This window comes from Macrobrachium nipponense, chromosome 18 (genome assembly GCF_015104395.2).
Source record: "Macrobrachium nipponense isolate FS-2020 chromosome 18, ASM1510439v2, whole genome shotgun sequence".
NCBI classification, from domain to species: domain Eukaryota; kingdom Metazoa; phylum Arthropoda; class Malacostraca; order Decapoda; family Palaemonidae; genus Macrobrachium; species Macrobrachium nipponense.
In genome coordinates, this window is record NC_087211.1 from 54,591,017 (window position 1) to 54,618,632 (window position 27,616).

The window sequence follows — 27,616 nt, forward strand, 5'->3', positions numbered from 1 at the left end:
CAGACCAAATGGCAGAACAGTATACTGATACAGTCCAAAAGGAGTAATAAAAGCTGACAGCAACTTTGCATTCTCATCCAAGGGAATTTGATAATAACCTTTCAACAAGTCTATCTTGGAAACAAACTTGGCTTGTCCAATATTATCAAGTAACTGATCTATAAGAGGCAAAGGATAATTGTCAGCCACACTGATGGAATTCAGTTTCCTATAATCAGTACACATTCTAAATGAACCATCTGGTTTCTTCACTAACACACATGGAGAACTGAAGTTACTTGAACTGGGTTCTGCTAATCCATGTTGCAGTAAATATTCAACTTCTTTCTTCAAAACATCTCGATGATAAGTGATAAGCGATAGGCTCTTTGCTTGAATGATTTTCCATTTTCTTGAATCTTGATCTCATGCTTGGTTAGATCAGTACACCTAGTTACATCTGCAAAAATTCCTGGGAAACTTCTAATCGCTTCACTTAAGTCTTTACCTTGTTCAGCACTCAGATGTTTCAGTTTATTCTCCAGATTTTCCAAAATTGAAGAATTATTCATCTTACTTGCAGCTCCCAATTCGTAGCCATCATCGTCTTCTGTAGATGAAGTTGTTTGTGTTATTGAAACAGTTTCAGTTTTAGTTTCTGAGAAATAAGGTTTCAAGAGGTTCACATGTATCTTCCTTTGTCTTCTTCTTTCTGGTGTTTCAATCACATAAGTTCTATCACTTGACTTCTGAATTACCTTGTAAGGAACTTAAAATTTATTAGTGAGGGGAAATCTCTTGACAGGTAAGAACACTAACACGTCTTGTCCAACATTAAAACTTCTTAGCTTAGTCTTAGCATCATATCTCCTTTTCATTTTCTCTTGACTCACTTTCAAATTTTCTAAAGAAAATTTTCTAATCTCTTTCAACCTTTTCCTTAAGTTCTTCACATATTCACCTTGGATTTCCTCTTGATTTTCTTCCCAATTTTCTGCGAGAATCTTCAACGGCCCTCTCATTTCTCTGCCAAAAAACATTTCATTAGGTGAACATCCCATACTTTCTTGATAAGCACTCCTAACTTCAAACAACATTAATGGTAAACCAACATCCCATTCTCTTCCTGACTCAGAACAGTACTTTGTCAGCATACTTTTCAATGTCTGGTGGAACCTTTCCAAGGCATTTTGAGTCTCTGGATGATAGGCAGTGGATAACTGTTGTTTCACTCCTAACAAATTCATCACATCCTAGAATAACTTTGAAGTAAAGTTTGTTCCTCTGTCACTTTGTACTATTTCTGGTATACCAAACTTTGAGAAAAACTCCACAAGTTTTTCAGCAACTATCTTGGCAGATATGCTTCTAACAGGGATTGCCTCTGGATATCTTGTCACAGGACACATTAATGTTAACAAATACTCATTTCCTTTCTTTGTCTTTTGCAGCAGTCCAACCATGTCTATAATCAGTTTGCTAAAGGGTTCTTCTCTAACTTCTATAAATTGTAGGGGGGTTTTCTTGATGGTTTCATTCGGTTTTCCAGCTATCTGGCAGGTATGACACTCACGACAGAATCTGCTAACATCTTTGCGAAGTCCAGGCCAGAAAAAATATTTCATGATCTTCTCCACAGTCTTCCTGATTCCCATATGTCCAGACTCATGAGCTACTGCTACCACTTGCTTCCTCAATGGATATGGAATCAAAATTTGATGATATTCACCCTCTACAGCATCTCCTGGTATATCTGTAGGTCTATACTTCCTCATCGGCAAACCTTCCTTCAGATAATAACAGGTAGGAGTTTGTTGCATCTCTTCTCGATCAACAACTCTGAAGAACAAATCGGCTAACGATGCATCCTTCTTCTGCAAGTCCATTAGCTTCTCTCTTGTCACTTGACCAACTTCAAGGGTTGAATTCTCAATATCTGCTAACTCAGCTACTGTAGTTTCACTACTGTCTTCAGGAACACTTTACTACTCAGAGTCTCTTCAGGAACAACAGGTTCTTCTTCTTCGTCGTCGTCTTCTTCATCTTTTTGGGAAATCTCTTCTTGGTCAGCACTAGGGGAAACATCACTTCCCCGGAACAATTCTTCTAAGCACAAAGATCCTTCACTTGATCCTTCTTGGGTGTGTAAATCCTCAGTTATTTCACTTGCAGTCGTAGTCCTCTTCATACTTCTGGTAGTTACACAACTAGGAAACAGGTGTGGGTTATTCTTCTCCAACTCTACTGGAGAACTAATCCTCAACGGTTTGTCTGTCACTACAGGACAAGGAATAAATGGCACACTACCAACTTCATTCCCCAACAGAACATGTACACCTTCCACAGCCAGTTAGTCCTTTACAGCAAAATCAACATTTCCTGTCACCAATTCACTTGACAGGTGTAAGTGGCATATAGGAGTTACTTCCTCTCCTCCTATACCCTTCAAAATTACTGAATCTCCTGTGAGACTCTTCTCCAACCGAGGATGAGCACCACGTACTACCACACTATGGTTACTCCCTGTATCATGTAATATCTAGACTGGTACCTGCACACTTCCTCCTTGAGTTGACAGCATACCCTTACTGCTTGAGGTTACATTTCCACTGGTTGCTAAACATTCAGCTTGTTTAGTTTCATTCTTCTCTGGAGTTTGATTCTTTCCCACACTGCTCTTCATAGTTTGTTTCACCTGGTCACCTTTCACTGCTTGACCAACTGGCTTTGGCAGCTGTTGATTCCGGTAACACTCTTGACTGAAGTGTCCTACTCTTCCATACTTGAAACAGACAACATTAGGTTTCTATAACTGTCTTGAAAAATTGGATGAGGATTTCACATTAGTTTGCTGAGGTGTATTACCTTGTGTAATCTTGGTAGTATCACTTGTAGGTTTCCCATTAAATTTGTTCCTGATATTTGGATGAGACTTAAAACCTGGGCGTTGCTGATTCTGGTACCTGACATTGTAATAGCGTTTGCTACTAATTATATTGTAATCTTTACTCAGTGTAGCAGCTTTGTCAAGTTTCTTAACCTCTCTCTCTCACAAATAGGCTCTTATATGTTCAGGAATTCCCTTTAGATACTGTTCAAGAACAAGTAATTCTTCTAACTTATCAAAAGTTTTAACTTTAGCAGCTTCTAACCAACGTTTAAAACACCTTCTCACTTTGTACGCATAATCTAAGAATGTTCCCTTCCCATCTTTTCTTAAATTTCTGAATCTTTCATTGTAGTACACTGGGGTCATCTGGTAAACTTGTAGCACACTGTGTTTAAGTATCTTGTAGTCTTTACACTGATCAGCTGTTAAGGCTAGATAAGCACTTCTCCCTTTACCAATTAAGACACTTTGTAGCAAAACTGACCATTTATCTTCTGGCTATCCCATACCTGAAGCCACTTTCTCAAAGTGATCAAAAAACTCATCTGGAGCTTCTTCAGTAAACTTAGGGATTAACCTCAGTACTCTTACTACATCAAATACAGGGTCTTGATTACCTTGGTTAGGGTTAGACGGTGTCACAGGTATTGTGGATCTAGCTCTTATCAATTCCATTTCCCTTTCAAACCATGCAATTTCTCTTTCCTCTTCTGCTGCTTTTTCTTCTCTTTCTCTTTTCTCCCTGTCTTCACTTTCTCTTCTTTCTCTTTTCTCTCTGTCTTCTCTTTCTCTTTCATCTTGCATTTTCAGCTTAATCAAATTCTCTTCTGCTTCAATGCATCTAAGCTCTAACTCTGCATCACTTTTCTCTTTCTTTTCTGCTTGCTTATTCATAAGATAAGCACATTCTACATTCAACAACTCTTGAGCCAATTCTCACTCTTCTTCATCAGTTATTCTACCAGAGTCTATTAATGATTTCATAGCAATACATCTTATTTGTGCCTTTACCATACTAGTAGACACATAACCACCACTTGCCACTGCTAAAGCGCTCCACTAGGCCTTAGTCAGAGTAATTTCAGATAATACTTGGATGGAAGGGGCTGCTGAAAATTCCTGAACCTTGAACTGAGCCATTTTCCCTAAGTTATCAACTTACAATTTAACAGAATAAATGCAAAACAAAAACTATATGTCACCCTCCTAACACAATATATCCCTAACACCACCAGTATAGACTAGAGTGATAATGAAATCTGTTTTCCCGGGTCTCTGGGCACCATTAATTTTTTGGGGGAAAGTAGCCAAAGATCTGGTTACTACACTTACCATTCATTAATTGTTACCTCACAACAGCCAGGCACCTGAACCTTCATCACAGGTACTAAACGACTGAATACTCTGAAGGCAACAGTGATCCCTTAAACAACTTACCAGTAATGCAGAAAATCAGACTAAGTTCATCAAAACAGGTGTGAGGTAATCTTGTAAGTAATTAACTTAATCAAAGGGCATCACTCCATCAACAACTTTATAAGTCTAAGTATTTCCTTGATTTCATAAGTCTAAGTACTTCCCGGGTTCTAAGTCACTTCAAGTTAATTGAAGGAAAACAGATCAATTACCACTCTATGTTTCTACCTAACATCAATATTTATAGACTGATTAAAATTAAAACACTCTTGAAAATTTTAAATAAAAAAATTTATTATTAAACTCAAAATCATAAGTGAAATTCACAATATCTGGGAAAATTACTGTTACTTGAAAACAAAGTAAAGTTTAATTAATTCTTGAATTAATTAAGTAAAATTCAAGAAAATTAATTCAATAAAAATTCAAAAGTGTTAGGCAATAATTAAAATTTGGAAATTAATTCACAAGTGCTAAACAACAATAAAACGAAAAGAATTCTAAGCAAATGCAAATTAATTCACAAGTGTTAAATTCAATTAAATGTACAATGATTAAGTAATGAAAATAGCTGCGTTAATTAAATTGTGAATGCAAATGAAAACAGAAAAATGTGGAAAATACCAAAATTGTAAAAAACACTACTCACACAGAATATGAAATAAAAACACACACTTAAGCAAGAAAAAATGAATAAATGCACACACAAAAAATCATTTCAAATGAAACAAACACAAAACATAAAAATTTGCAATGTGTAAAAATGTAAATAGTTTCACTCAAACCATTGTAACCATTAGTTATTAGTTGCAACTAATAAAAATATAACACTTTACCTGTGTAACTTCTTTCTTCAAAAAATTCACCAATTCACAATATTTCACAAAAATAGGTGCTGTTACACACTTGTACAATGTTTGTTCAGATTCCACAAAAAGCACTAAATAATACTAAATAACTCTAAGAAATCCGAAATCTAAAATTTACGAGTGACCAATGTCTAAGTATAAATCTTTACGTTGCGTTAATATGAACTCAAAAGTGGCGTGAGAGAGAGAGAGAGAGAGATCTGAACGTAATGCGGTTCTAAGTAACAATGAAATCATTTGCTCTCGGAAACTGGACAGTGGCGATGGCACAAAACGTTTTGGGCATGAGAAAGATGATGCAATCTTTCTAGAAGTTTCGAATATGACGTAACTTTACAGAAAAATCGTGAAATCTACACGTGGCATTCGGCAAAGACGTACGTGTATGAAACCAGTCTGCTCAACAAAGACACGACTCGATCGAAACAGACTCCTCGAGCAAGATGATTGACATGTTGTGAAAACAACACGGAGACTGCGAGCTCCCTTAATCTAGAGGCGATGAAAAGATACTGAAACAACTTTACCTTGGAACGAACAAAGGTAATCTCTCTCTTTCTTTACATTCGACGTTACATTAACTTTTCAATTATGTTATGTGAATCTGAACATACATTTTAAGACATCCTATAACTCCATAAGCTAGCTAAGGAATCTGAAAAATGTTGCAAAACTCCATATATAACATTTCATACAGTCTAGGAGAAGATATATGCGTTTTGAAAGTAGTAATATAATATATATATATATATATATATATATATATATATATATATATATATATATATATATATATATATATATATATATATATATATATATAAATATATATATAATGTGTCTCCATACTCCATATGAGAGTTTTGTAAACATATTCACTTACATATTAAATTGACATAGATGTTTCAGGAATCCGTTTCCATCGGCGGAGCTACGTAAGAATTGCAACAATTAAATCATATGAAATTTGGTCATTCCGGATTTTACTTTCGTGTCCGTATGGAGCCCAGATGATGGGAATGGATTCCGAAAACGTCGGTGTAAACAAATAACAGAAATGATTGCTAACCTTCGTGCTCGTTATTCAACACAAGATGCCGGAAGGCAAAGTCCAAAGTCTTAAGAGTTACATTGGTTACATTCAAATGTATAATGTAAAGCTCACAGGGACAAAAGTCTGGAGAGAGAGGTTTTCTTTTAAGTCAATTTACTGCGCACATTGGCGTCTGACATTTGAGTAGGTACATAGTAACAATAATATTGTTTACATCTATATGGTAATTATGGTATACTCAAAGAATTCATATGGAATACAAAATAATGTAACTGAAGTCTAGCAATATTACAAATGTTCCAATGACATTATAGGTAATTTATACCTATCTTTAGTTAATATCACACACAGTCAATTTGATGAACTGTAATGTTTGTTGAGGATGGCGCATGAGAATTTCATCAAGCAAATTATTATCTTTCAACAACTGTTTACATATATCAACTACTGTGAATGTTTATGGTCATAAATTAGTAACAAGTGGACATTCCCAGGCAATAGTGTGCCAGGATGTTGGCATTGGGCGCGCCACATAAACTACAGGAGGGAAATTGAGGAACCCCAAGAGAGAGAGAGAGAGATATCTTGGGATGAAGGAATCTCGCCACTTTGCGCCGGAGAACTTTCGTTTGCGGTAGAGGTAATTCGATAAGTGGCTCCGGCGAGATCTCTCGCGGTCGTATGTTGGATTTAGCGGTCTATGCTGCAGTAAAAGCCACTGAGGTAAAAGGCGAAGGAAAACGCGCTGTCTCCCTTATTTCAGTTTTGAGTGAATGGCTGCATATGTAGTAAAGGAAAAAAGATTGATCCCCTGCATTTCAGTTTAAGACGCTTTTTATCGACTTCTGCAGTGTGTGTGGGAGATGTCTACCTCAAAACTGTCTTTGTGGTTAAGAGCTAACATGAATCTTTTACTGACGTCGTACGAGGAAGCTCCTTGAGCATATAAGCCTGAATATCTCACTTCGATCTTTCCTCCGTTCCTCTTTCTCTAGGCCTTAGTAATAACACAGCGTTCCTCACATGTGGTGAGACGAGAAGACCAGGCCATAATCTGCTTTAAAAAAAATTCTTTTATCTTCTCATTTTTGATTGGCAGTCGTTTTAGAATTTATAACACCTTGGAAATCCTTGTGTCACCCTGTGGTCTTGGTCATAACTGTGAGGTGCACTGCTGTAGATTTGGACTATGATTTTACGATATTTTTTTTTAGATTAGCACTTGCCGCACCAAGGATATACCTTCCTTGCATGGAGGCTTATTCTCTCTCTCTCTCTCTCTCTCTCTCTCTCTCTCTCTCTCTCTCTCTCTCTCTCTCTCTCTCTCTCTCTCATGAAATAACAAAAACCATTGTTTCTGAGAGGTCTCGAATACTGCTAATATTATCATGCTTGGCCTCTCTCTCTCTCTCTCTCTCTCTATCTCTCTCTCTCTCTCTCTCTCTCTCTCTTTGATGAAATAGCAAAAACCATTGTTTCCGAGGGATCTCGAGTACTGCTAATATTATCATGCTTGGCTCTCTCTCTCTCTCTCTCTCTCTCTCTCTCTCTCTCTCTCTCTCTCTCTCTCTCTCTCTCTCTCTCTCTCTCTCTCTCTCTCTCTCTTATCGTAAGCTGCTTTTTTATGAACTCAGATAACAAGAATCTTTGTTTCTGAGGGATCTCGAGTATTGCTACTTTTACCATTCGCTTACTATTAGTAGCCGAAAGAGAAGAATGACACCGTCCCGAAGCCCTACAGCGGAAGTAGCCCAGTACAGGGGAAGAATACAAAAGTACAGAATAAGGTTCATTTGATAAACTAAGAAACATATGTATACAGAAATTATTGATGAAAATTCGTAAAGTAACTAAGTCTACGGGCGTAACCGGCCTCGTTTCACGGGCAGAACTAGCTCCGTTTCAGGGAGTCCTTTCTCACCCTCACCCCCTTCGGAGAGAGGTGGGGGATGTAGGATGAAACCCCATTATAAACCATCTTAGGGGGCCCCACTATAACCCTGCTAAGTGTCATGCTCATCAGACCAACCGTTTGGCCGTGGTTGAATGACAGACGGACGGACAGACATTACGCCCATTATAATAGAATAAGAAAAGATACATTAATTAAACTGTGAAATGAGATACATGTAATCCTTTTAAAAAAATTCTTCTAGTTTGATCATATGAAATACCAACGACTCGGCGAAATGACCGAGATGATGACATAAATAAAAAGAGAGCACACACACATACACAAAACTTAATTTTGATGCTATTTGTCTCTTTTTCTCAATTTTGAACCTGGTGAGGGAATGTTCCCTTCGATTGGTGTGTCAGTTTTTCGGGTATCCCAGCCGGCACTTGTTCTCTCTTTCGTGTTAAAGTCTATCAATATCATTTGACTAAAGGAAGCCTCCAACCTCCAGATATAATATATCTGGTTTTAACAATGATTAGTTTGTCCATGGTTGCGGCGATAATTGAGTCTGGCTAACCAGTTTTTTTTTTTAAGAAGAAATCTTTCAGGTTTTCCGGGGATTTATAAAATATTAGAATTCGTCTGAATAAAAAAAATTATTAATATTTATAATTGTAAATTAGAGTTTGATGAAATCGCTGAAGTCAAGAAGTACTCGACCGAGGAATTGAATGACTTCTTTTTACGCCCTCAGACTTTTGGAACGAATTCCTGGGCTTCACGAACGAACCACTTTAGAACGAATATCTCGATCCTGGGAAATAAATAACGGGTAAGTGAGAACCACTGGATTTAGGAAGTGATTCTCCCAGCAATTTGAAATGAATCGATGGGGTTCGGGAACGGGTAACTTGAAATGAATTTGTATAGTTATGCTGACTCTCCTGGCACGAGTAAAGTCCACATATTATTATTATTATTATTATTATTATTATTATTATTATTATTATTATTATTAATTATTATTATTATTATTTATAAGATGAAACCTATGCATGTGAAAGAAGAACACAAGGGCCATCGACTTGGAATTCAAGCTACCAAAGAATATGGTGCTCATTAGGAAGACGTCAGCGTCTCAGTGACATGGTTGGTATGGTGTTGGCGTGCCACCTTGGTGGCCACGAGTTCGATTCTCGAGCATTCCATTGAGGAGTGAGAGATGTGTATTTCTGGAGATAGAAGTTCACTCTCGACGTGGTTCGGAAGTCACTCAAAGCCGTTGGTCACGTTTCTGAATAACCACTGGTTCCATGCAACGTAAAAACACCATACAAACAAACAAACAATTAGGAAGACGTCAGAGTAAGTAAAAAAGAAATTTAGCTATTAAAGAAGAAATAAATTAATAAATTACTAAATAGATAAAAGTAAATTGAAATGCAAGGGTAGTAATGCGTTTTAATCTTCACTTGAATTTCTGAAGTTCCAATTACACGACTTCCTTGTGGGGCGGGGGCGCCTGTTCCACAGTCCAACGGTGTGAGGAATAAAGGACCTTTGAGACTTACTTACTGTAAGCCGCGTTGATTTTACGGATTTCCTTGAAAGAAATCTGCTTGAAAACCAAAAACACAAATTGATATTGGCAGGCTTTGCGAAGTAGGGATGCATTTATTAAGCTCATGATATTCTGTTTCTTCCTCACTCTTTTTTTTCTCAGCCTCGTCTTTAAATGGGCTGAGATTAGTTCAAGAAACTCCTGAGAGGGTTCTCCTTCCGAAAAAGGAAACTTAGGATTCTCCATTGCTTGAAAGCTCTCTCTCTCTCTCTCTCTCTCTCTCTCTCTCTCTCTCTCTCTCTCTCTCTCTCTCTCTCTCTCTTATGTAACTGCTAATATGTAACTTTGTTTGACGTCTTTGGGCGTAATAAATTTATTAAATAAAATATTCTCTGCTGGGCGATAAGAGAATCAGTGAGTAGAGATCGAGGTTGCTTCTGGTAACAGGAGCAGTGAATTAAGTACGTGGTTACTAGCCAGTAGTTGTTGGTCGCAGTTTGGGGAGGGAAAGAAGCAAATGAGAGGAAAGAAAGTAGCTAGTGAAACGAGTGTTGCATCCAGGTGATCCTCGCATCTGCTGTTTGGTCAGAATACAGAGATCCACACCATGCCTCTTCCTCCCTTTCTCCGGTAGGGGGCTAGTGCCATCAGTGCACCTCACGGGGTACACTGTAGGCATTACTAAAGGTTCTTTGCAGTGTCCCTTCGGCCCCTAGCTGCAACCCACTTTCATTCCTTTTGCTGTACCTCCAGTCATATTATTTGTCTTCCGTCTTGCTATCCACCCTTTGCTGACGATTATACCATAGTGTAACTGCGAGATTTGTCTCCTTTCGAACCTATCTACTCTTAGTTTTTTTTCTAGGGCTGAATAACCTCACATGTCTCAGCGCTTGTCCTTTGGCCTAAACTCTTTATTCCTTTCCATCCATTCGTACTCCCTTTCACATTTTGAATGCCTTAGAGGAAGCTGGTATAAGGCCGCCTTAATCCCAATCAACCAACCACACGACCCTTTCCTTACCAGGCGGAAGCCAACAAAAGATATTCTCCGTTCTCGAACTGCCTCGTTTTTGGCATCTAACCAGCCGAATACGCCTTTGCAAAGCAAACAAAGATATATTCTCCGTTCTCGAACCGCCTCTACGCCTTTGCAAAGCCAACAAAGATATATTCTCCGTTCTCGAATTGCCTCGCTTATGGCATCTAACCAGCCGAATACGCCTTTGCAAAGCCAACAAAGATATATTCTCCGTTCTCGAACTGCCTCGCTTTTGGCCTCTAATTGCCTCGCTTTTGGCATCTAACCAGCCGAATGCACCTTTGCAAAGCCAACAAAGATATGTTCTCCGTTCTCGAATTGCCTCGCTTTTGGCATCTAACCAGCCGAATACACCTTGTCGTACTCCTAGTGAACTGGATGGCGAGCGATAGGAAAAATCGAATAGAAATCGAAGTTCGAGCAACCAGGAAGCGTGTGAAATTATAAGTAGATGACATAGAGCATTAAAAAACAGTGGGGTGGGCGAAGAGAAAGTCGCGAGAACCCAAACAAATAGAAAAGATCGCCATCGGCGATCGGGACGGAAGACATTGTCAGCGAGGACCATATTTCACGCGGCCGTCGGAGCGAAATAACGAATCAGGAAGTCGGACTGTGACGTGAAAATTTAAATAGGCAGCGACGAAGGGAGTAAGGCCTGGTAAGGCACAGGTGTGGTGGGGAGGTACCGGGAGGTAGGAGGGTCTATGGAGAGGTGCCGTAGATAGGGAGGTCTACGACGAGGCCCCGGGGAGCCAAAGGGAGGTAGGGGTGGTTAGAGAGTTTCTAGAGAGAGAGACAGAGTTCTGTTAGGGATAAAAGAAACGGAGAAGAGTGGGGAGGAACCGCCGTCGGACCCCTGGGGTGGGGGGTGAGGGTATGGCACCAGAATGACAGCGGGACAAAAGATCGCTGATAAAGAGCGTCCTGGATGAAGTCAAAAATTTATGTGGAACAACAACAAACGACCGCACTGTGTTGTGTTTGGGGCGGATCGTCGCTTTGTTTTTGTTCAGTTGCTGCTTCATGTCTTGATTCAGAGCCTCTCTGTTAATTTGTAGCTAAGAAGAGTCCCTGCTTTCTTTGAAAGGAATGAATCCGTTTTTTCAACACTGATAATTTAAAGAAAATTATTTTTTCATTCTTTTTAATGAGTCAGTGATAGTTGCCATTTTCTCATTTTCGTTAGATTCAATGGGTGTGACCCTTCCCATTTCAGTGTAATTCAGACGGAAGGCTTTTTTTCTTTTTCTTTTTGTGTCCATTCATGGAAATTAAAAGTCTTTCTAATTCATTCCCATTCTGTTCAAAGGGAATATCTTTCTTCATATTCGGTTTTAATTATAAGTAAAAGCCTTTCCTCGGATATACTTATAAGTAAAAGGCAAAGAATTTTCGTTCTTCCAGTTTGCTTCTAAAGTAAAGGACGTTTCCTTTTTTTCTCATTTTTTTACACGAAAACTCAATTTATTTGTTTACAAAACAATCGTCAAGTTAAGGATGAAATTCCCCATTTCTTTCTTTTTCGTCCTTAAAGTGAAGTAGAATTATTATCGAATTTTGTTTGTTTCAGTTCTAAGGGTAAAGTATTCAACCTTTAGGAGCAGTGAATGATTTTTGGGATGATTGAGCCTTTAGGAGCAGAGAATGAATTCAGAGATGATCAAACCTTTAGGATCAGGCGAGTTTTGAGGTGATTGCACCATTAATAGTGAGGAAATCCAGAGATAATCGAAGATTTAGGAGCCGTTAATAGATTCAGAGATGATTGAATTTCTAGGACCCGTTAATAGATTCAGCGATGATTGAGCTTTTAAGAGCTGTTAATAGATTCAGGGCTGATTGAACTTCCAGGAACTCTTAATAGATTTGGGGATGATTGAATTTCTAGGACCCGTTAATAGCTTCAGATACGATTGAACATTTAGCAGACGTTAATAGATTCAAAGATGATTGAACCTATAATATCAGTAAGTGGTTCCAGAGGAGATGATTGAACCGGTGATTCGTTTTTTCAGAGGTATTCTATTGCGTTTTTGAAATGTACTGAGAGAGAGAGACAGACAGAGAGAGAGAAGTATTATAATAAGAATGGCCATTGTATATCAGATATATATATATATATAAGATATATTCATATATATATATATTATATATAATACTAGAGAGAGATAGAGAGAGAGCGAGAGGTATTATGACAAGAATGCCAAATTGGTATCAAGATATATATATATATATATATATATATATATATATATATATATATATATATATATATATATATATAACATAGAGAGAGAGAGAGAGAAGTATTATAACAAGAATGACACCGTTGGTATCATATATATATATATATATATATATAATATATATATATATATAGAGAGAGAGAGAGAGAGAGAGAGAGAGAGAGAGAGGAGAGGAGAGAGAGAGAGAGAGAACAGAATGACAAGCCAGTATTAGAAGATGAAGCTAATGAGAGAGAGAGAGAAAGAGTGCGTAGTATAGGAATGCAAAAATGGCATGAGAAGATGAAATTGGAGAAAGCGAGAGAGAAAAGGGGAACGGAAATAATAATGTGGAATGAGAAGATGAAGTTAAAACGACAAAAAGAGAGTTGGGGTGGGTGTGGGTGGGGGATGGTGGAAGGGAGTGGGGGAAGGATGGCAATGAGAGAAAAGCAAATAAATTCAAAATAACTGCAGAATATTCACTACAGGAAATGAAATGTCACTGAGAAATTTACATATATGTAACGTGAGGGATGAAAGGTTGAATATATTTATTTATTTATTTATTTATTTATTTATTTGTTTATTCATTCATTCATTCATTTTTTTTATCTATTTCAAGTTCATTTAATTTATTTCGGCAACATTCTTCAGACTCGAAAGATTCCCAGACAGCGATCACGTCTTTCAGATCACTTCTTACTGGAGCGTTGAAATCCTTTTCAGAATTCCGCTCGAGAACTCTCGACATTGTGTGTCATTTCACATTATCTTTATTCTGAGAGATGAACTTTTTTGGTTTGTTAGTTGGACCGAGTCCAGACGTCTACACCAGGCTTCTTGTTCTCTGTTACTCCTTACTATACTTAGGACTATCTTTGAGCAAGGCCCCTTGCTGTCGTAAGGCCTTCTTAATCTAATATAGCCAACAAGACAAGGAAACAAACGAATTTGCACAATTAAGCAATTGTCGATCATGCTACGTACTACCCACTGCCATTACTGATATCAAGCAACAAAAATAGCGACAGCTATTACTGTTAAGACTGCTGCTATTATTATTAACTATAATAATAATAATAATAATAATAATAATAATAATAATAATAATAATAATAATAATAATTAATATAAAGCATCAAGGAATAGATACCCTAATCCAGACTGTAAGGATTGTATCTGGGGACATCAGGATGGAGTTTGGAATAGAAAAATGCGCCTTAGTCAACTTACAAAAGGCAAAGTAACGAGAACTGAAGGGATAAAGCTACAAGATGGGAGCAACATCAAACACATAGATGAGACAGGATACAAATACCTGGGAATAATGGAAGGAGGAGATATAAAACACCAAGAGATGAAGGACACGATCAGGAAAGAATATATGCAGAGACTCAAGGCGATACTCAAGTCAAAACTCAACGCCGGAAATATGATAAAAGCCATAAACACATGGGCAGTGCCAGTAATCCAGATACAGCGCAGGAATAGTGGAATGGACGAGGCAGAACTCCGCAGCATAGATCAGAAAACCAGGAAACAAATGACAATACACAAAGCACTACACCCAAGAGCAAATACGGACAGACTATACATAACACGAAAGGAAGGAGGGAGAGGACTACTAAGTATAGAGGACTGCGTTGACATCGAAAAAACAGAGCGCTGGGCAATATCTGAAAACCAGTGAAGACGAGTGGCTAAAGAGTGCATGGAAGAAGGACTATAAAAGTAGACGAAGACCCAGAAATATACAGAGAGAGGATAAAAGACAGAAAGAACAGAGGACTGGCACAACAAACCAATGCACGGACAATACATGAGACAGACTAAAGACTAGCCAGCCGATGACAATTGGCAATGGCTACAGAGGGGAGAGCTAAAGAAGGAACTGAAGGAATGATAACAGCGGCACAAGATCAGGCCCTAAGAACCAGATATGTTCAAAGTACGATAGACGGAAATAACATCTCTCCCATATGTAGGAAGTGCAATACGAAAAATGAAACCATAAACCACATAGCAAGTGAATGCCCGGCACTTGCACAGAACAAAACCGTACAAAAAGAGGCATGATTCAGTGGCAAAAGCCCTCCACTGGAGCCTGTGCAAGAAACATCAGCTACCTTGCAGTAATAAAGTGGTACGAGCACCAACCTGAAGGAGTGATAGAAACGATCAGGCAAAGATCCTCTGGGACTATGGTATCAGAACGGATAGGGTGATACGTGCAAACAGACAGACGTTGACGTTGATTGACAAAGTCAAGAAGAAAGTATCACTCATTGATGTCGCAATACCATGGGACACCAGAGTTGAAGAGAAAGAGAGGGAAAAAAATGGATAGTATCAAGATCTGAAAATAGAAATAAGAAGGATATGGGATATGCCAGTGGAAATCGTACCCATAATCATAGGAGCACTAGGCACGATCCCAAGATCCCTGAAAAGGAATCTAGAAAACTAGAGGCTGAAGTAGCTCCAGGACTGATGACAGAAGATGTGATCCTAGAAACGGCACACTAGTAAGAAAAGTGATGGACTCCTAAGGACGGCAGGATGCAACCGGAACCCCACACTATAAATACCACCCAGTCGAATTGGAGGACTGTGATAGAGCAAAAAAAAAAAAAAAAAAAACAAAAAAAAAAAAAAAAAAAAAAAAAAAAAAAAAAAAAAAAAAAAAATAATAATAATAATAATAATAATAATAATAATAATAAGCCTGGATCCGTAATCTATTTTAAGTGACATTATTTTCTGACTTTGTGTGTGTGTGTGTGTACAGAAAACCGAGTAAAAATCGCCCATTAGAAGCAAATAGTCTCTGGTAGGGATGACACACCCGCTAATGGCGGCGTCTCTGGTTTATTGTGGTCCTTGCCCGCTCATACCAGACTCTTCAGATCGCATGCAAATGACTGGGCATCGATTTCTGGATAACCTTTTTTATTTTTTCCTTACTTATCACGTCCCTGGAAATGCTCTTAGGAGTTCATGTGTTAACTCCCGTTGGGCTTTCATTTGGTGGTCAACAACACATTTGTTGACCAGACCCAGTGTTGCATGATTTTGCAAGTCGAGAGACCACTGATCAAACGTGTTGAATGATATATATATATATATATATATAAAATTATATATGTGTATGTATGTATACATATGTATGTATATACATAAGTGTAAACGTGTATACATTATAATGTGGTCGTGCATAGGCATTGCGCATTGGTGAATACCCATAGATATTGAAAGTGTCTGCTCGTTAATAGTTTTTATTGAAGAGAACCCCAATAGCAACATAGTTATGTGCCTGTGTATACTATCACGATAACAGAGACGGAGGGCTCTTAAGAATGATGAGAACAGACAGACATACGCTCTTTGCTATACACAGACTGAGTTCAAATGCAAATCAGGAAGTCTTAGCAAAATTGACAGACTCAGACAAACAGAAGACTCTTCTTCAGTCGTCATAGCACACAGACATTATAACATACAGACAAACACAGACGAGTAGAAGACACTTCTTCTAATGCCAGACATTGAGGTAGACCTGCCTATATAGCCCGACGCCTGCCTCACAGTGGGAGACTTGTCACTGTACTTCGAAGGCTCCCTTTTCTCTTCGGCCGTCTCATGCTACCCTCAGAAAACCAGCACCTCCTTTTTGGAGCGAGTGTATCCTTCCCCCGGGGGGCGGGAGCACTTTGCGAATTAGGAGCACGGGACATCAGTATCGTCAGCGATCACTGTTGTATTCAAATACGAGCGAGAGGAACTGTGAGGCATATGACCCACGAACGAACGATTTTGGCACTAAGGTTGGGCCTGGATTTTGGGAAGTCCGCCGTAACCCTTTGGCCCGGGTAGCACCTAGGACCTCTAAAACGACATAGCTATGTTCACTTGCCCATGAAGAGAGAGAGAGAGAGAGAGAGGCTGGCTTTCATTTTACTACACTCCTCGAAGAATTTATATACCTTAGGTAGGTACCGCTTACTAGACGTAAAAGCACAGTTACGTATTTATACTCATATACAGAGAGAGAGAGAGAGAGAGAGGCCCATTTGATTTCACACCTACAACTGTTTACCATAAGGCAAACATTTACAACCTGAATAAAGAACAGGTAATCCAGACCTGGCGGACCTCAATTCTGCCGAGTACTCCGCGAGATTGCAAGGGTCGTATACTTTCTCATCACCTGTAGAATTCCGCTTTTACACGCATGACTCACCTGGGCAGAAAGATATCGCAGAATGACATTCCTGCGTTGGTCTCTCTCTCTCTCACCAGCGCCACAAAAAACGTCCCGAGATAATGCGATTACTATTATAAGCTCTCTCTCTCTCTCTCTCTCTCTCTCTCTCTCTCTCTCTCTCTCTCTCTCTCTCCTTGAAACTTGACACAAATTTATTATTCCTTTCTCGGGCTAACGCCATGTAAATTAAATATTCTCTCTCTCTCTCTCTCTCTCTCTCTCTCTCTCTCTCTCTCCGACATGGCGCAAGAGCTACGTAAAAGTAAAGTGACCGCGTCCTTCCAAAACGAAGACAGCAGTAAAGAATATTTCACTTTTAGGAGTTGTCAGGTAATATTACGAGAATAAAGATTTCGAACTGTTGAACTCTGACAGGATTCCAGAAGCACGGAAAACGACAGATCCTGTTTTTTTTAAAATGACAAATATACTTTTTTAAATGACATGAGATTTTTTTCAAATGACAGATATAAACATCTTTAATGACAAACGTTTTTAATGACAAACTTTTTAAGGAATTTTTATATAAAAAAAAGACAGTTAAACTTTTAAATTGACATAAAATATATTTTAAATTGACATAAATTTTTTTAAATGACAGATAAACTTTGTTTTTAAATGACAGATAAAATTAATTTTAAAGTGACATAAATTTTCGTTTTAAATAACGGATATACCTTTTTTAAATGACTGATTTACGTTTTTTAAATGACAGATGAACTTTGTTTTTAAATGATAGCTATTCTTTTTTTAGATGACATTTTTTAAATGACAGATATACAAGTTACAAGTTAAAACGTAAATATGATGGTTAATCTAGTACTTTAGGAGCCTTCTGATGCACGCGGAAGGTGAAACACAAAATTGACCATAAACGTTTTCGTTTTAACGCTCTTTCTTTTCCTTTTAACTTTGGGTTGACTGTTTGATGCCATTCATATATATATATATATATAATATATATATATATATATATATAAGTATATATTTTTTCTGGCCCACAACGGGAGTCAATATCTTATTTCGGTAAAACATATTTTCATATCTACCATATATATACTATATACATATATATATATATATATATATATATATATATATATATATATATATATATATATATATGAAGAATTTACTGGTAACTTTCTTACCAGAAACATATGCAATTGTAATAGCCACATTGCCCTCTTAACTTCTTGAATTCTTTGGTCTTTCTTGGATACGCTTGTCACTACAAAGCCTGAAGTTCAAAGAAATTTGAAGAAATTGTGTTATCCGGTACCGGGAAACGAACCCAGGTCCCATAATCACAAAGAGGTCACGTTGCCGACCTGACAACGACAAGGATTAAAAATCTACTCCCTCTCTTATACATATACCTTTTTTTTTTTTTTCAGAAATACTTATTTGAGCTGGAATAGACTCATCCTCACCATCATAGCCAAGTGGGCAATCATTTTTGTTGCTTTTATTAGGCTGTTTATGTGTTAAAAGCGCCTGCAGTGCACACATCTCTCTCTCTCTCTCTCTCTCTCTCTCTCTCTCTCTCTCTCTCTCTCTCAACCACACACACACACACACACACACACACACACACACACAAATAAAAGGGGGAAAAGTTACTTTTAATTTTATAGAGCTAAAAGCTTAACAATTTAGAATCTGGCTCCTCTATTATATATATATTTTTCAAACCACTTTCATGTAAGCAAGAGCATCCACGCGTATAGTTAATTTAATGCGTATTACGACTACACGAAAAATATCTAGTGTATATAAATGTTCATAGATGAGCAAATCGGTAAAAAAAAAAATAAAATAAAAGCCCGAATAATCAAATAAATGATTGTTTGATGCCAATACGTCCATTACAGGCTGAGAACAATTCTCTTCATTATAATTGAAGATTCGATAAACAATAATCGCTTACACGGGAAGTAAGCCTTGCAAACTATGTTGTTGTTGTTGTTGTTGTTGTTGCTGCTGTTCTTGTTGGGGGTAGGAAAGCCCTATGACAAAGCCTAAAAAGGTCTGAAAAGGATGTTTCGCGTTGAGTTCAATATAACAAGAATTTTAGGATAGGGTATTTATGATTTATTTATTAGTCACAGTCTTAAGCTCGATCACCGCATAAATTGGGAAGATTCTAAAGTAATTTTTCAGAAGTAAAGAAGTTGGTATAAGAAGGCTAGTGGAGGGTGCGGCGATAGACAGTGGTTTTTCTATGGAAGGCAATAAATCTTTCACACAGGAGGATAAATTCACCAACAACCTTATTTTTCCAAGAAATATATTAAAGGATTTAAGAATAAAGAACATTATGAGAGTGTTGTCTCTTTAGCCACATCTGATGCTGCGGTTGCCTCTCTTTCTCCCGTTTCAGGTAACTCGGCTACTCCAGTAACCGATGCTGCCGCGCCTATGCTGTTGAAGAGGACCATCAGAACGACCGCAACTGGGCAAGGACCAATTCGACGTTCCAGACGACTGGCGGGGCTTTCATCAGAAACGACGGCATTGCCTGATTTATACTGGACGAACCGTTCCATTGTTTTAATAACAAGTCACTTAATTTTTGACTCCTGCTTTGTTTACTTCGCTGTAAAGTTATTTTTCAACGTGTCAGATTGATAAGGGGAACCGTACAGATTCCCGAAAAAGCTATCTTTTTCTGTTTTAAAACTTAAATATATGTACATTTACATAACTGTGGATTGTTTTCTCCATTGTTGTTATTATTATATTGTTGCGTGTGGTGGTTGTTGATGTAGTGGTAGCTTCTTTTGTAATTTTCTGGTTTCGTTTTTTTTTTTTAATTGTGAATGGCTTTCGTTAACGTTAGCTTGATCAGTTGCCAACAATAAACAAATACAGGAATTTTTTTCGAGAATTTATTATTATTATTATTATTATTATTATTATTAAGATTTTTTTTTTTTTTTTTGCTCTATCACAGTCCTCCAATTCGACTGGGTGGTATTTATAGTGTGGGGTTCCGGGTTGCATCCTGCCTCCTTAGGAGTCCATCACTTTTTCTTACTATGTTGTGCAGTTTCCTAGGATCACACTCTTCTGCATGAGTCCTGGAGCTACTTCAGCCTCTAGTTTTTCTAGATTCCTTTTCAGGGATCTTGGGATCGTGCCTAGTGCTCCTATGATTATGGGTACGATTTCCACTGGCATATCCCATATCCTTCTTATTTCTATTTTCAGATCTTGATACTTATCCATTTTTTCCCTCTCTTTCTCTTCAACTCTGGTGTCCCATGGTATTGCGACTCAATGAGTGATACTTTCTTCTTGACTTTGTCAATCAACGTCACGTCTGGTCTGTTTGCACATATCACCCTATCCGTCCTGATACCATAGTCCCAGAGGATCTTTGCGTGATCGTTTTCTATCTCTCCCTCAGGTTGGTGCTCGTACCACTTATTACTGCAAGGTAGCTGATGTTTCTTGCACAGGCTCCAGTGGAGGGCTTTTGCCACTGAATCATGCCTCTTTTTGTACTGGTTCTGTGCAAGTGCCGGGCATTCGCTTGCTCTGGCAACAGAGGAGCTTCGTCCGGCAACCAGGTATTCAACCCAATTGAAGGGGAAGACGGTCAGGTACTTGGAGGTCGTCATCCAGCAACTGATACCACAACGAAAAGTAATTATTATTTATTATTATTTATTATTATTATTATTATTATTATTATTATTATTGTTGTTGTTGTTGGTTGTTGTTGTCAACATGGCTTCTTTATCATCCTGCTGCTGTGTATTGCAATTTCTCCATCATACTATCCGCCCTCTGTTTTTGGAAATGGCCATGAACAGAAGAAAATTGCAATTATTATTATGGTGGAATACCACTTCTACCGGATTGTAGCAATTTCCCTAAGGCCTGGAAGGCTCTTCGGGGACAGCCAATGTCATGTCAGACATTAGTTATTGCCATAGTCATGGAGGAAGCCACCCATTATGGCATATAGTGGCTCTGAAAAACATCGCCACATCTTCCCCGATTCTCAAGTTGGACAACACACGCGGGGTTGGGGTAGGTCGGGAGCCTGCCTAATCTTCTTGACAAACAGATGCAGGAAGAAGCAAGCACTCCATTTCCATTAAGGCTCTCGGTGAACTGTTCCGGTTGGCATTTCGGAGCTACCGAACCGAAAGGAAGGAAGAAGAAGAAGAAGAAGAAGAAGAAGAAGAAGAAGAAGAAGAAGACATTCCGGCCGCGTTAACTCATGACGGAGCATTCATTACGGGAGAATCGCATGTCTGGGAAGTGAAGACGAGAGAGTGAATGAATGATAATAAAAAAAGATAAACCAGCGAAGGGTTAGTCACATTGAAAACAAAAAGTTTCAGTCGTAAACGGGATTCATAACAGGCCGTAGCCTCTGTGGCGTGGTCGGTATGGTCTTGGCTTGCCACCTCGGTGGCAGCGAGTTCGATTCTAGGCCCTTTCAAAGAGGGGTCAGAGATGTGTATTTCTGGCGATAGAAGTTCACTCTCGACATGGTGCGGAAGTCACGTAAAGCCGTTGGTCCCGTTGATGAATAAGCACAGGTTCCATGCAACGTAAAAACACCATACAAACAAATAAAAAAATGACAGGTCGTAGGCGTCCAGAGTCAGAAACAACGGGTCGCAGTGAGGCCCTAGATCGAGCTCAAGCTTAAGAGAGCTTTTGTAGGTTTTAGTAACGAAAGATTGTTTGCCTTCAAGGTCAGAGGTGGGTAGCAATGGGTCAAATGGGGCACGGCAGCCACGAGAGGAAGTGCGTTAAATCAGTGCGCGATAATTTGCGGTCGCGTAAAAGACAAAGTGTAAAAATCATAAAAGAGTAAGACAACATGGCCTTCAGAATAGTACGGATTGAGTGAGTGAATGTTGAGTGTAAATATGGTTGATGACATTTCCATTCAAACTGTTTTATTACCGACGAAAGCGTACAGAAATCAGTTGGCAAGTCTTCCGCAATATCTTCGATTTCGGGCTAAGTATCTCTTTACGGTGTGACTTTGTCCAATCACAGGACCCGCTTCCAAAATTGTGAACGGAAGTAACGCCATCACTCTGCGGAAATTACGCTGTCGCCAACAGAAAATGGCGTAAGAGTTGTCAAGGTCAAGGAATTGATGATTTTCTCTATTTTCTCTCATTCTTTGAATAATATGACTGACGAGATTAGTCAATTTTGGAATGGACTGATTGACTGACTGGGTGGGTTTCTCAGTCTGTGTAATGGTTTGACTGACATGGTTTGGTTCCTCCTCCCCTGGAACGAACTGACTGACTGAGTTTCTCTTCCCTTGGAACGAACTGACTGACTGTGTTTCTCCTTCCATGGAACGAACTGACTGACTGAGTTTCTCATCCCCTGGAACGAACTGACTGACTGAGTTTCTCCTTCCATGGAATGAACTGACTGACTGAGTTTCTCCTTCCATGGAACGAACTGACTGACTGTGTTTCTCCTTCCATGGAACGAACTGACTGACTGAGTTTCTCCTTTCATGGAATGAACACGCACATATATTCCCTTTTGCTAGCACCATACCCCTTTTCCCTAAGCTAACAGACGCCAGGACCCATTTTTGGATGGATAGGCTGTAAACCGGAAACGACCCGGAAGGTATCAAACATGTATCGAGCCTTGCGCCAATTAGCCTCGGCGCCTGTTTGGCAGGGTGCAATTTTATGAATTATATATATATATATATATATATATATATATATAAATATATATATATATATATTATATATATGTATATATATATATATGCAGTAAGCTACAAACTTCCTTTAATATCCAATTCTTCCTACCTGGGAATTAGTATATTTTCATATGCTAACCGAAGGGGAATTTTTCAGTTGATAATAATCACGTCCTCTCGTGGATTGAACCAGCGCACGGAGGAGAAATCGGTACTTCAGTGAGTTACCGACTCGGCAAACAAGTGAGGTAACATCACTGAAGTACTAAAATATTCCCCTTCGGTTAACATATATGAAAATATATCAATTCCGAGGTAGGGCGAATCGGATATGAAAGGACATTTGTAGCTTAATGCATGTATACGAATCACGGTGATGTGATAAAAAATCATTTGTATGTATAAATATTATGTATCTTTGGGAGTCCCCAGAAAAAGCTGAATGTTCGTCCTTGGTGTAGAGCAAAAATGAAAATGCTGATTGTAACGCATCACAAAATGAGCCAATTGAGACCATTATATGATCAATCTTGACGGGCAAATACACATCTTGAAATGATATGCAATCTCAGGAGGACAAAGAGGAAAAGGTATCCTGATTGCGGCCATTATTCTTCGTAGCAACTACGTAACTACGCAGAGCAAAAACAGTGGCAGGGTACAGAGAGACTCGACAAAGATACTTGCGTACCGTTCGCCCTGAAGGTCAGGCACAAAGAAAATGGAATCGGGGAAATTTTCCGAGACACAAAGAATGAACGGACGCACCGTGTCTGGAAATCACGTCATTGTCATGACTTTCCAGGACCCACTAACAAAGGTCGGCCAGACAAGGGATTGATGATGAATGGCCCGAGTTGACCGCGTCAAGTGAGCCATGGCCCATGATAAACCATGAATAGTTAAATATTTAGTACTGCTTTAAATAATATATTAAGGCCAAATCTCTGAGGTAATCCGAGTAGTCTTCATTGCCGTTTAAGTCAAGATAATGTTTAAAACAATAGAAATATAGAGTTTTCCTTACCCTTCCTATCGGTAGAAAAATTAACCTACAGTTGTGACTTATGAGGCTGTAGTTTTGAACAGAATAGCTGGCACTGATAAATAATTAGGTTACTGGTAGACTACCATTAAATGAGAATGGATACAAAACTGAAAGTATTCATGCAAAGACGAAGGATGGTAAAATGTCATGTTGTAATAGTGGTGAGTCCGTCTGACGTCACTATCTGGCCGACCTGCCTTATTAAGTCCTGTGGCGGCCTGCCTTTGTTCACAGCAGTGAGTTTTGGCTACGTTGATGGCCATAGACATTGCGACGCCAGTTTACTACAATCGGTCAGTCAGTCTAAGACTACCAGGCCCTAAATGCGAAGAATGGATGAATAGAATACTGGACTTTGGCCAAATGCCAAGCTCTGGGACCTAAAAGGCCATTCAGCGCTGAAGGGAAATTGAGAGTAGAAAGGTTTGAAAGGTGTGACAGGAGGAAAACCTCAAAGCAGTTGCGCTGTGAAGCAATTGTTAGGAGACGGTGGATAGCAAGATAGAAGAAAGAGAATATGGATAGAGATACAGTAATGAACTCATGGGTCCCAGTGCTTGGCCTTTGACCTAAATTCTATTTTCCATTCCATTCCATCCAACCGCATTATCTCAGCTGAAAACAACGAGAACCCTCCTCTTCCTCTTTTCATCCAAAGGTACAGTTACCTCTGCAGCGTTTAATGACTCTCCCAATCAGTCCACCCGTGGGACTTCTTCGGGCCACACGCATTTCTGCGCCTCTGTATAGACGCAACCTTCCCAACGGGAAACAGAATAGACCCAGGTCTGAGACCCCGAGATTTGTGCGGAACGGACGCGGGGACGAAGCGGGAGGCTTCCTCTTCTTCTTCTCTTCTGCTTCTTCGTCGAATGACTGCGCAGAGACAAAACCTCCTCCCGCCAATTTCCCAGTCCACCAGCCCGTCATTTCAGTCCTATTATATTATGCCTAATGTCTGAAACCGGTTCCCCGGTTACTGGCGTCTCTACGTACTATGAAGCGACGCCCCAGAGAATATTGGGGTTCTCTCATCAGTGGCTTGTGTCGTTTTTGTTTTTCCCTCATTTGGCCCCATGTCGGTCCTATGTATACCTCGCTGCAGGGTTGCTACGAGCGGTAGTTCCTCGTCGGACGAGTGGTTTTCGCGCTCGCCTACCATTCCGGTGGTCCGATGTTCGATTCTCGGCTCTGCCAACGCAGAATCAGAGGAATTTATTTCTGGTGATAGAAATTCCTTTCTTGATGTGGTTCGGATCCCACAATAAGCTGTAGGTCCCGTTGCTAGGTGACCAATTGGTTTGTAGCCACGTCAAAATATCTAATCATTCGGGCCAGCCCTAGGAGAGCTCTTAATCAGCTCCTCAGTGGTCTGGTAAAACTAAAATATACTTAACTTAACGAGAGGTGTCGCGTCCGATCCGAGCTCAGCAGCGATAAACAGGAAACGAACGCAAAAGGAAAGACGAAAGAAATAAAAGACGATAATAGTCTCCAGTGTCAGTCAGCATATCACGCGGTTTGAGTGTGAGTGCGGCAGGGGAAGGAGTAGTGTATAATATCATATGGCTCGCCTAGAAACAACCCAGCACTACGTGGTTTCCTTAAGAAAATTATTATTTTTAGCCTTCTCAGTCTCTTCATTATTTCAGTATTATCAGTATTAAGAAATATTCATAGTAGCGTGAGTCATGAAATGGCGAAACGAATCGACGTTTTATGTATATTTTATATATATATATATATATATATATACATAATATATATATATATATATATCTATATATTATATATATATATCTATGAAGCCTTCGGGAAACAGGGGAACAGTTTCCCGAAAGCTTTCTGCACAGATGTATCTATGTATAGGATTTGTTTCTCCATTATTATTGCTATTATTATTATTATTATTTTAGATCAAAGAACTGCCGAGTTGGATTTTCTATTTATGTGTAAATGGTGAATGTTTTAGAGCAGCGGAAACGACGGAAAATGCGCAAACGTTTCAAAAGATTTGCGAGAATTTTGCTTTGGTTTGCGTCGCCAGAGACGATATCCAGATAATTTGGCGCTCCTTTGATCACAGAGAGAGAGAGAGAGAGCAGAGAGAGAGAGAGAGAGAGAGAGAGAGAGAGATGGTTGCAATCGGTAATACATTAACTGCAGGCCAACTTTGATCAATTGGCTGTCAAGGTCAAGCCAACCTGAGTCAGGTGAATCCTCTCTCTCTCTCTCTCTCTCTCTCTCTCTCTCTCTCTCTCTCTCTCTCTCTCTCCAGGCGGCTGGCCGGTTTGGTTCCGCTTCGGGAAGAAGTGTAAACAATCTCGAATTCGGGACACAGCAAACGGGCAAATATAAACAAACACTGGACCCAGCCACCCATCCTTTTGAAGCCATGACGTCATCAGCGTATGAAATTTATGAGGGTAATTAAGACCCTATCGTCAAAGAATCATTTGTCACCAGTAAAAAGGTGTTCCCAAACAGTAGTTCTTAGTTGTGGCTGCCTCTGTTTAAGCATCGTTGATTAGCAGGTTTTTTCTTTTCTATGCATTTACTCTTTTCTGTTTCCTTTATCCTCTTTGCTCCCTTTTTTCGTGCAAACATTCTGTCCTATGAAAGACTGATTTGCAAATTTCATGGATATGCTTACTCATAGTTGATAAAAACAATGGCGCTTATAATTGAAAGTAAGATTGTTGCGCATACCAATGGCTCATGTGGTTTATTCCACGTGTAAGCATGTTTTTATTAATATAATAATAATAATACACATTCTAATGACTGAGACATTGGTGGGCGTTTGTAGTAGCACACCACTAGTGCTACTACGGATAATAATATAATATTATACAGCTCAATAGTAGACTACAGGATATGGGTTCTTAGGCATCTTAATTCGATCCTGACATTGCCACCCACCAGTCAACCCAGGTGTTAACAGGTACCAGTTTCCGCTGAGTATAGGAAGGTACCAGTTTCCGCTGGGATATAGGAAGATACCAGTTTCCGCTTGGGTATAAGAAGGTACCAGTTTCCTCTGAGGTATAGGAAGGTACCAGTTTCCGCTGAGTATAGGAAGGTACCAGTTTCCGCTTAGGTATAGGGAGATACCAGTTTCCTCGGGTATAGGAAGGTACCAGTTTAATCTTGGGTATAGGAAGATACCAGTTTCCGCTGGGGTACAGGAAGGTGTCAGTTTCCGCTGGGGTATAGGAAGGTCCTTTGTGTCCATGTAAATATATATATTAGAAATATAGATACAAACGTGAGCTTTCGAGAACCTTCTCGATTTTCTTTTTTTGGCCGTTCCAGTGATTCATGCTGTTATGAGATTTTTATGAGTGTTGCTGACGCTATCAACCTTTGTGTGGATAGATTATGCAAACGTCTACTAGCTTGTGATGTCTCTAAATTTCATTGCAGGCCGCGTGAGGTTCAAAACCAGAAGAGGAACTGAGACACTGGAGATACCCCGATCTTCTTATGCACAGTTGATCAGGTAACACGTTTTTTTTCTTTTTTTTTCAGTCTTCTTTTGCATGTTGCTTTTCACCCTCGTCAAAGGGGGATATTTTTTTGTTTTTACTGATCTGAATGTTGGCGTTTTTTTTTTTTTTTTTTGTGCGTCGGGGGGGGTGCTGGGGGGGAG

The 27,616-nt window shown here is 39.1% G+C and overlaps 1 long non-coding RNA gene across 1 annotated transcript in view; it reads left to right on the forward strand.

Moving 5' to 3' along the window:
• LOC135197075 (uncharacterized) overlaps positions 1-27,616 on the forward strand; it is a 243,925-nt gene that overhangs the window by 90,716 nt on the left and 125,593 nt on the right. The window contains exon 2 of the long non-coding RNA XR_010310549.1: positions 27,391-27,466. This is a non-coding gene — a long non-coding RNA (uncharacterized LOC135197075). The remainder of the gene's footprint in view (positions 1-27,390; positions 27,467-27,616) is intronic.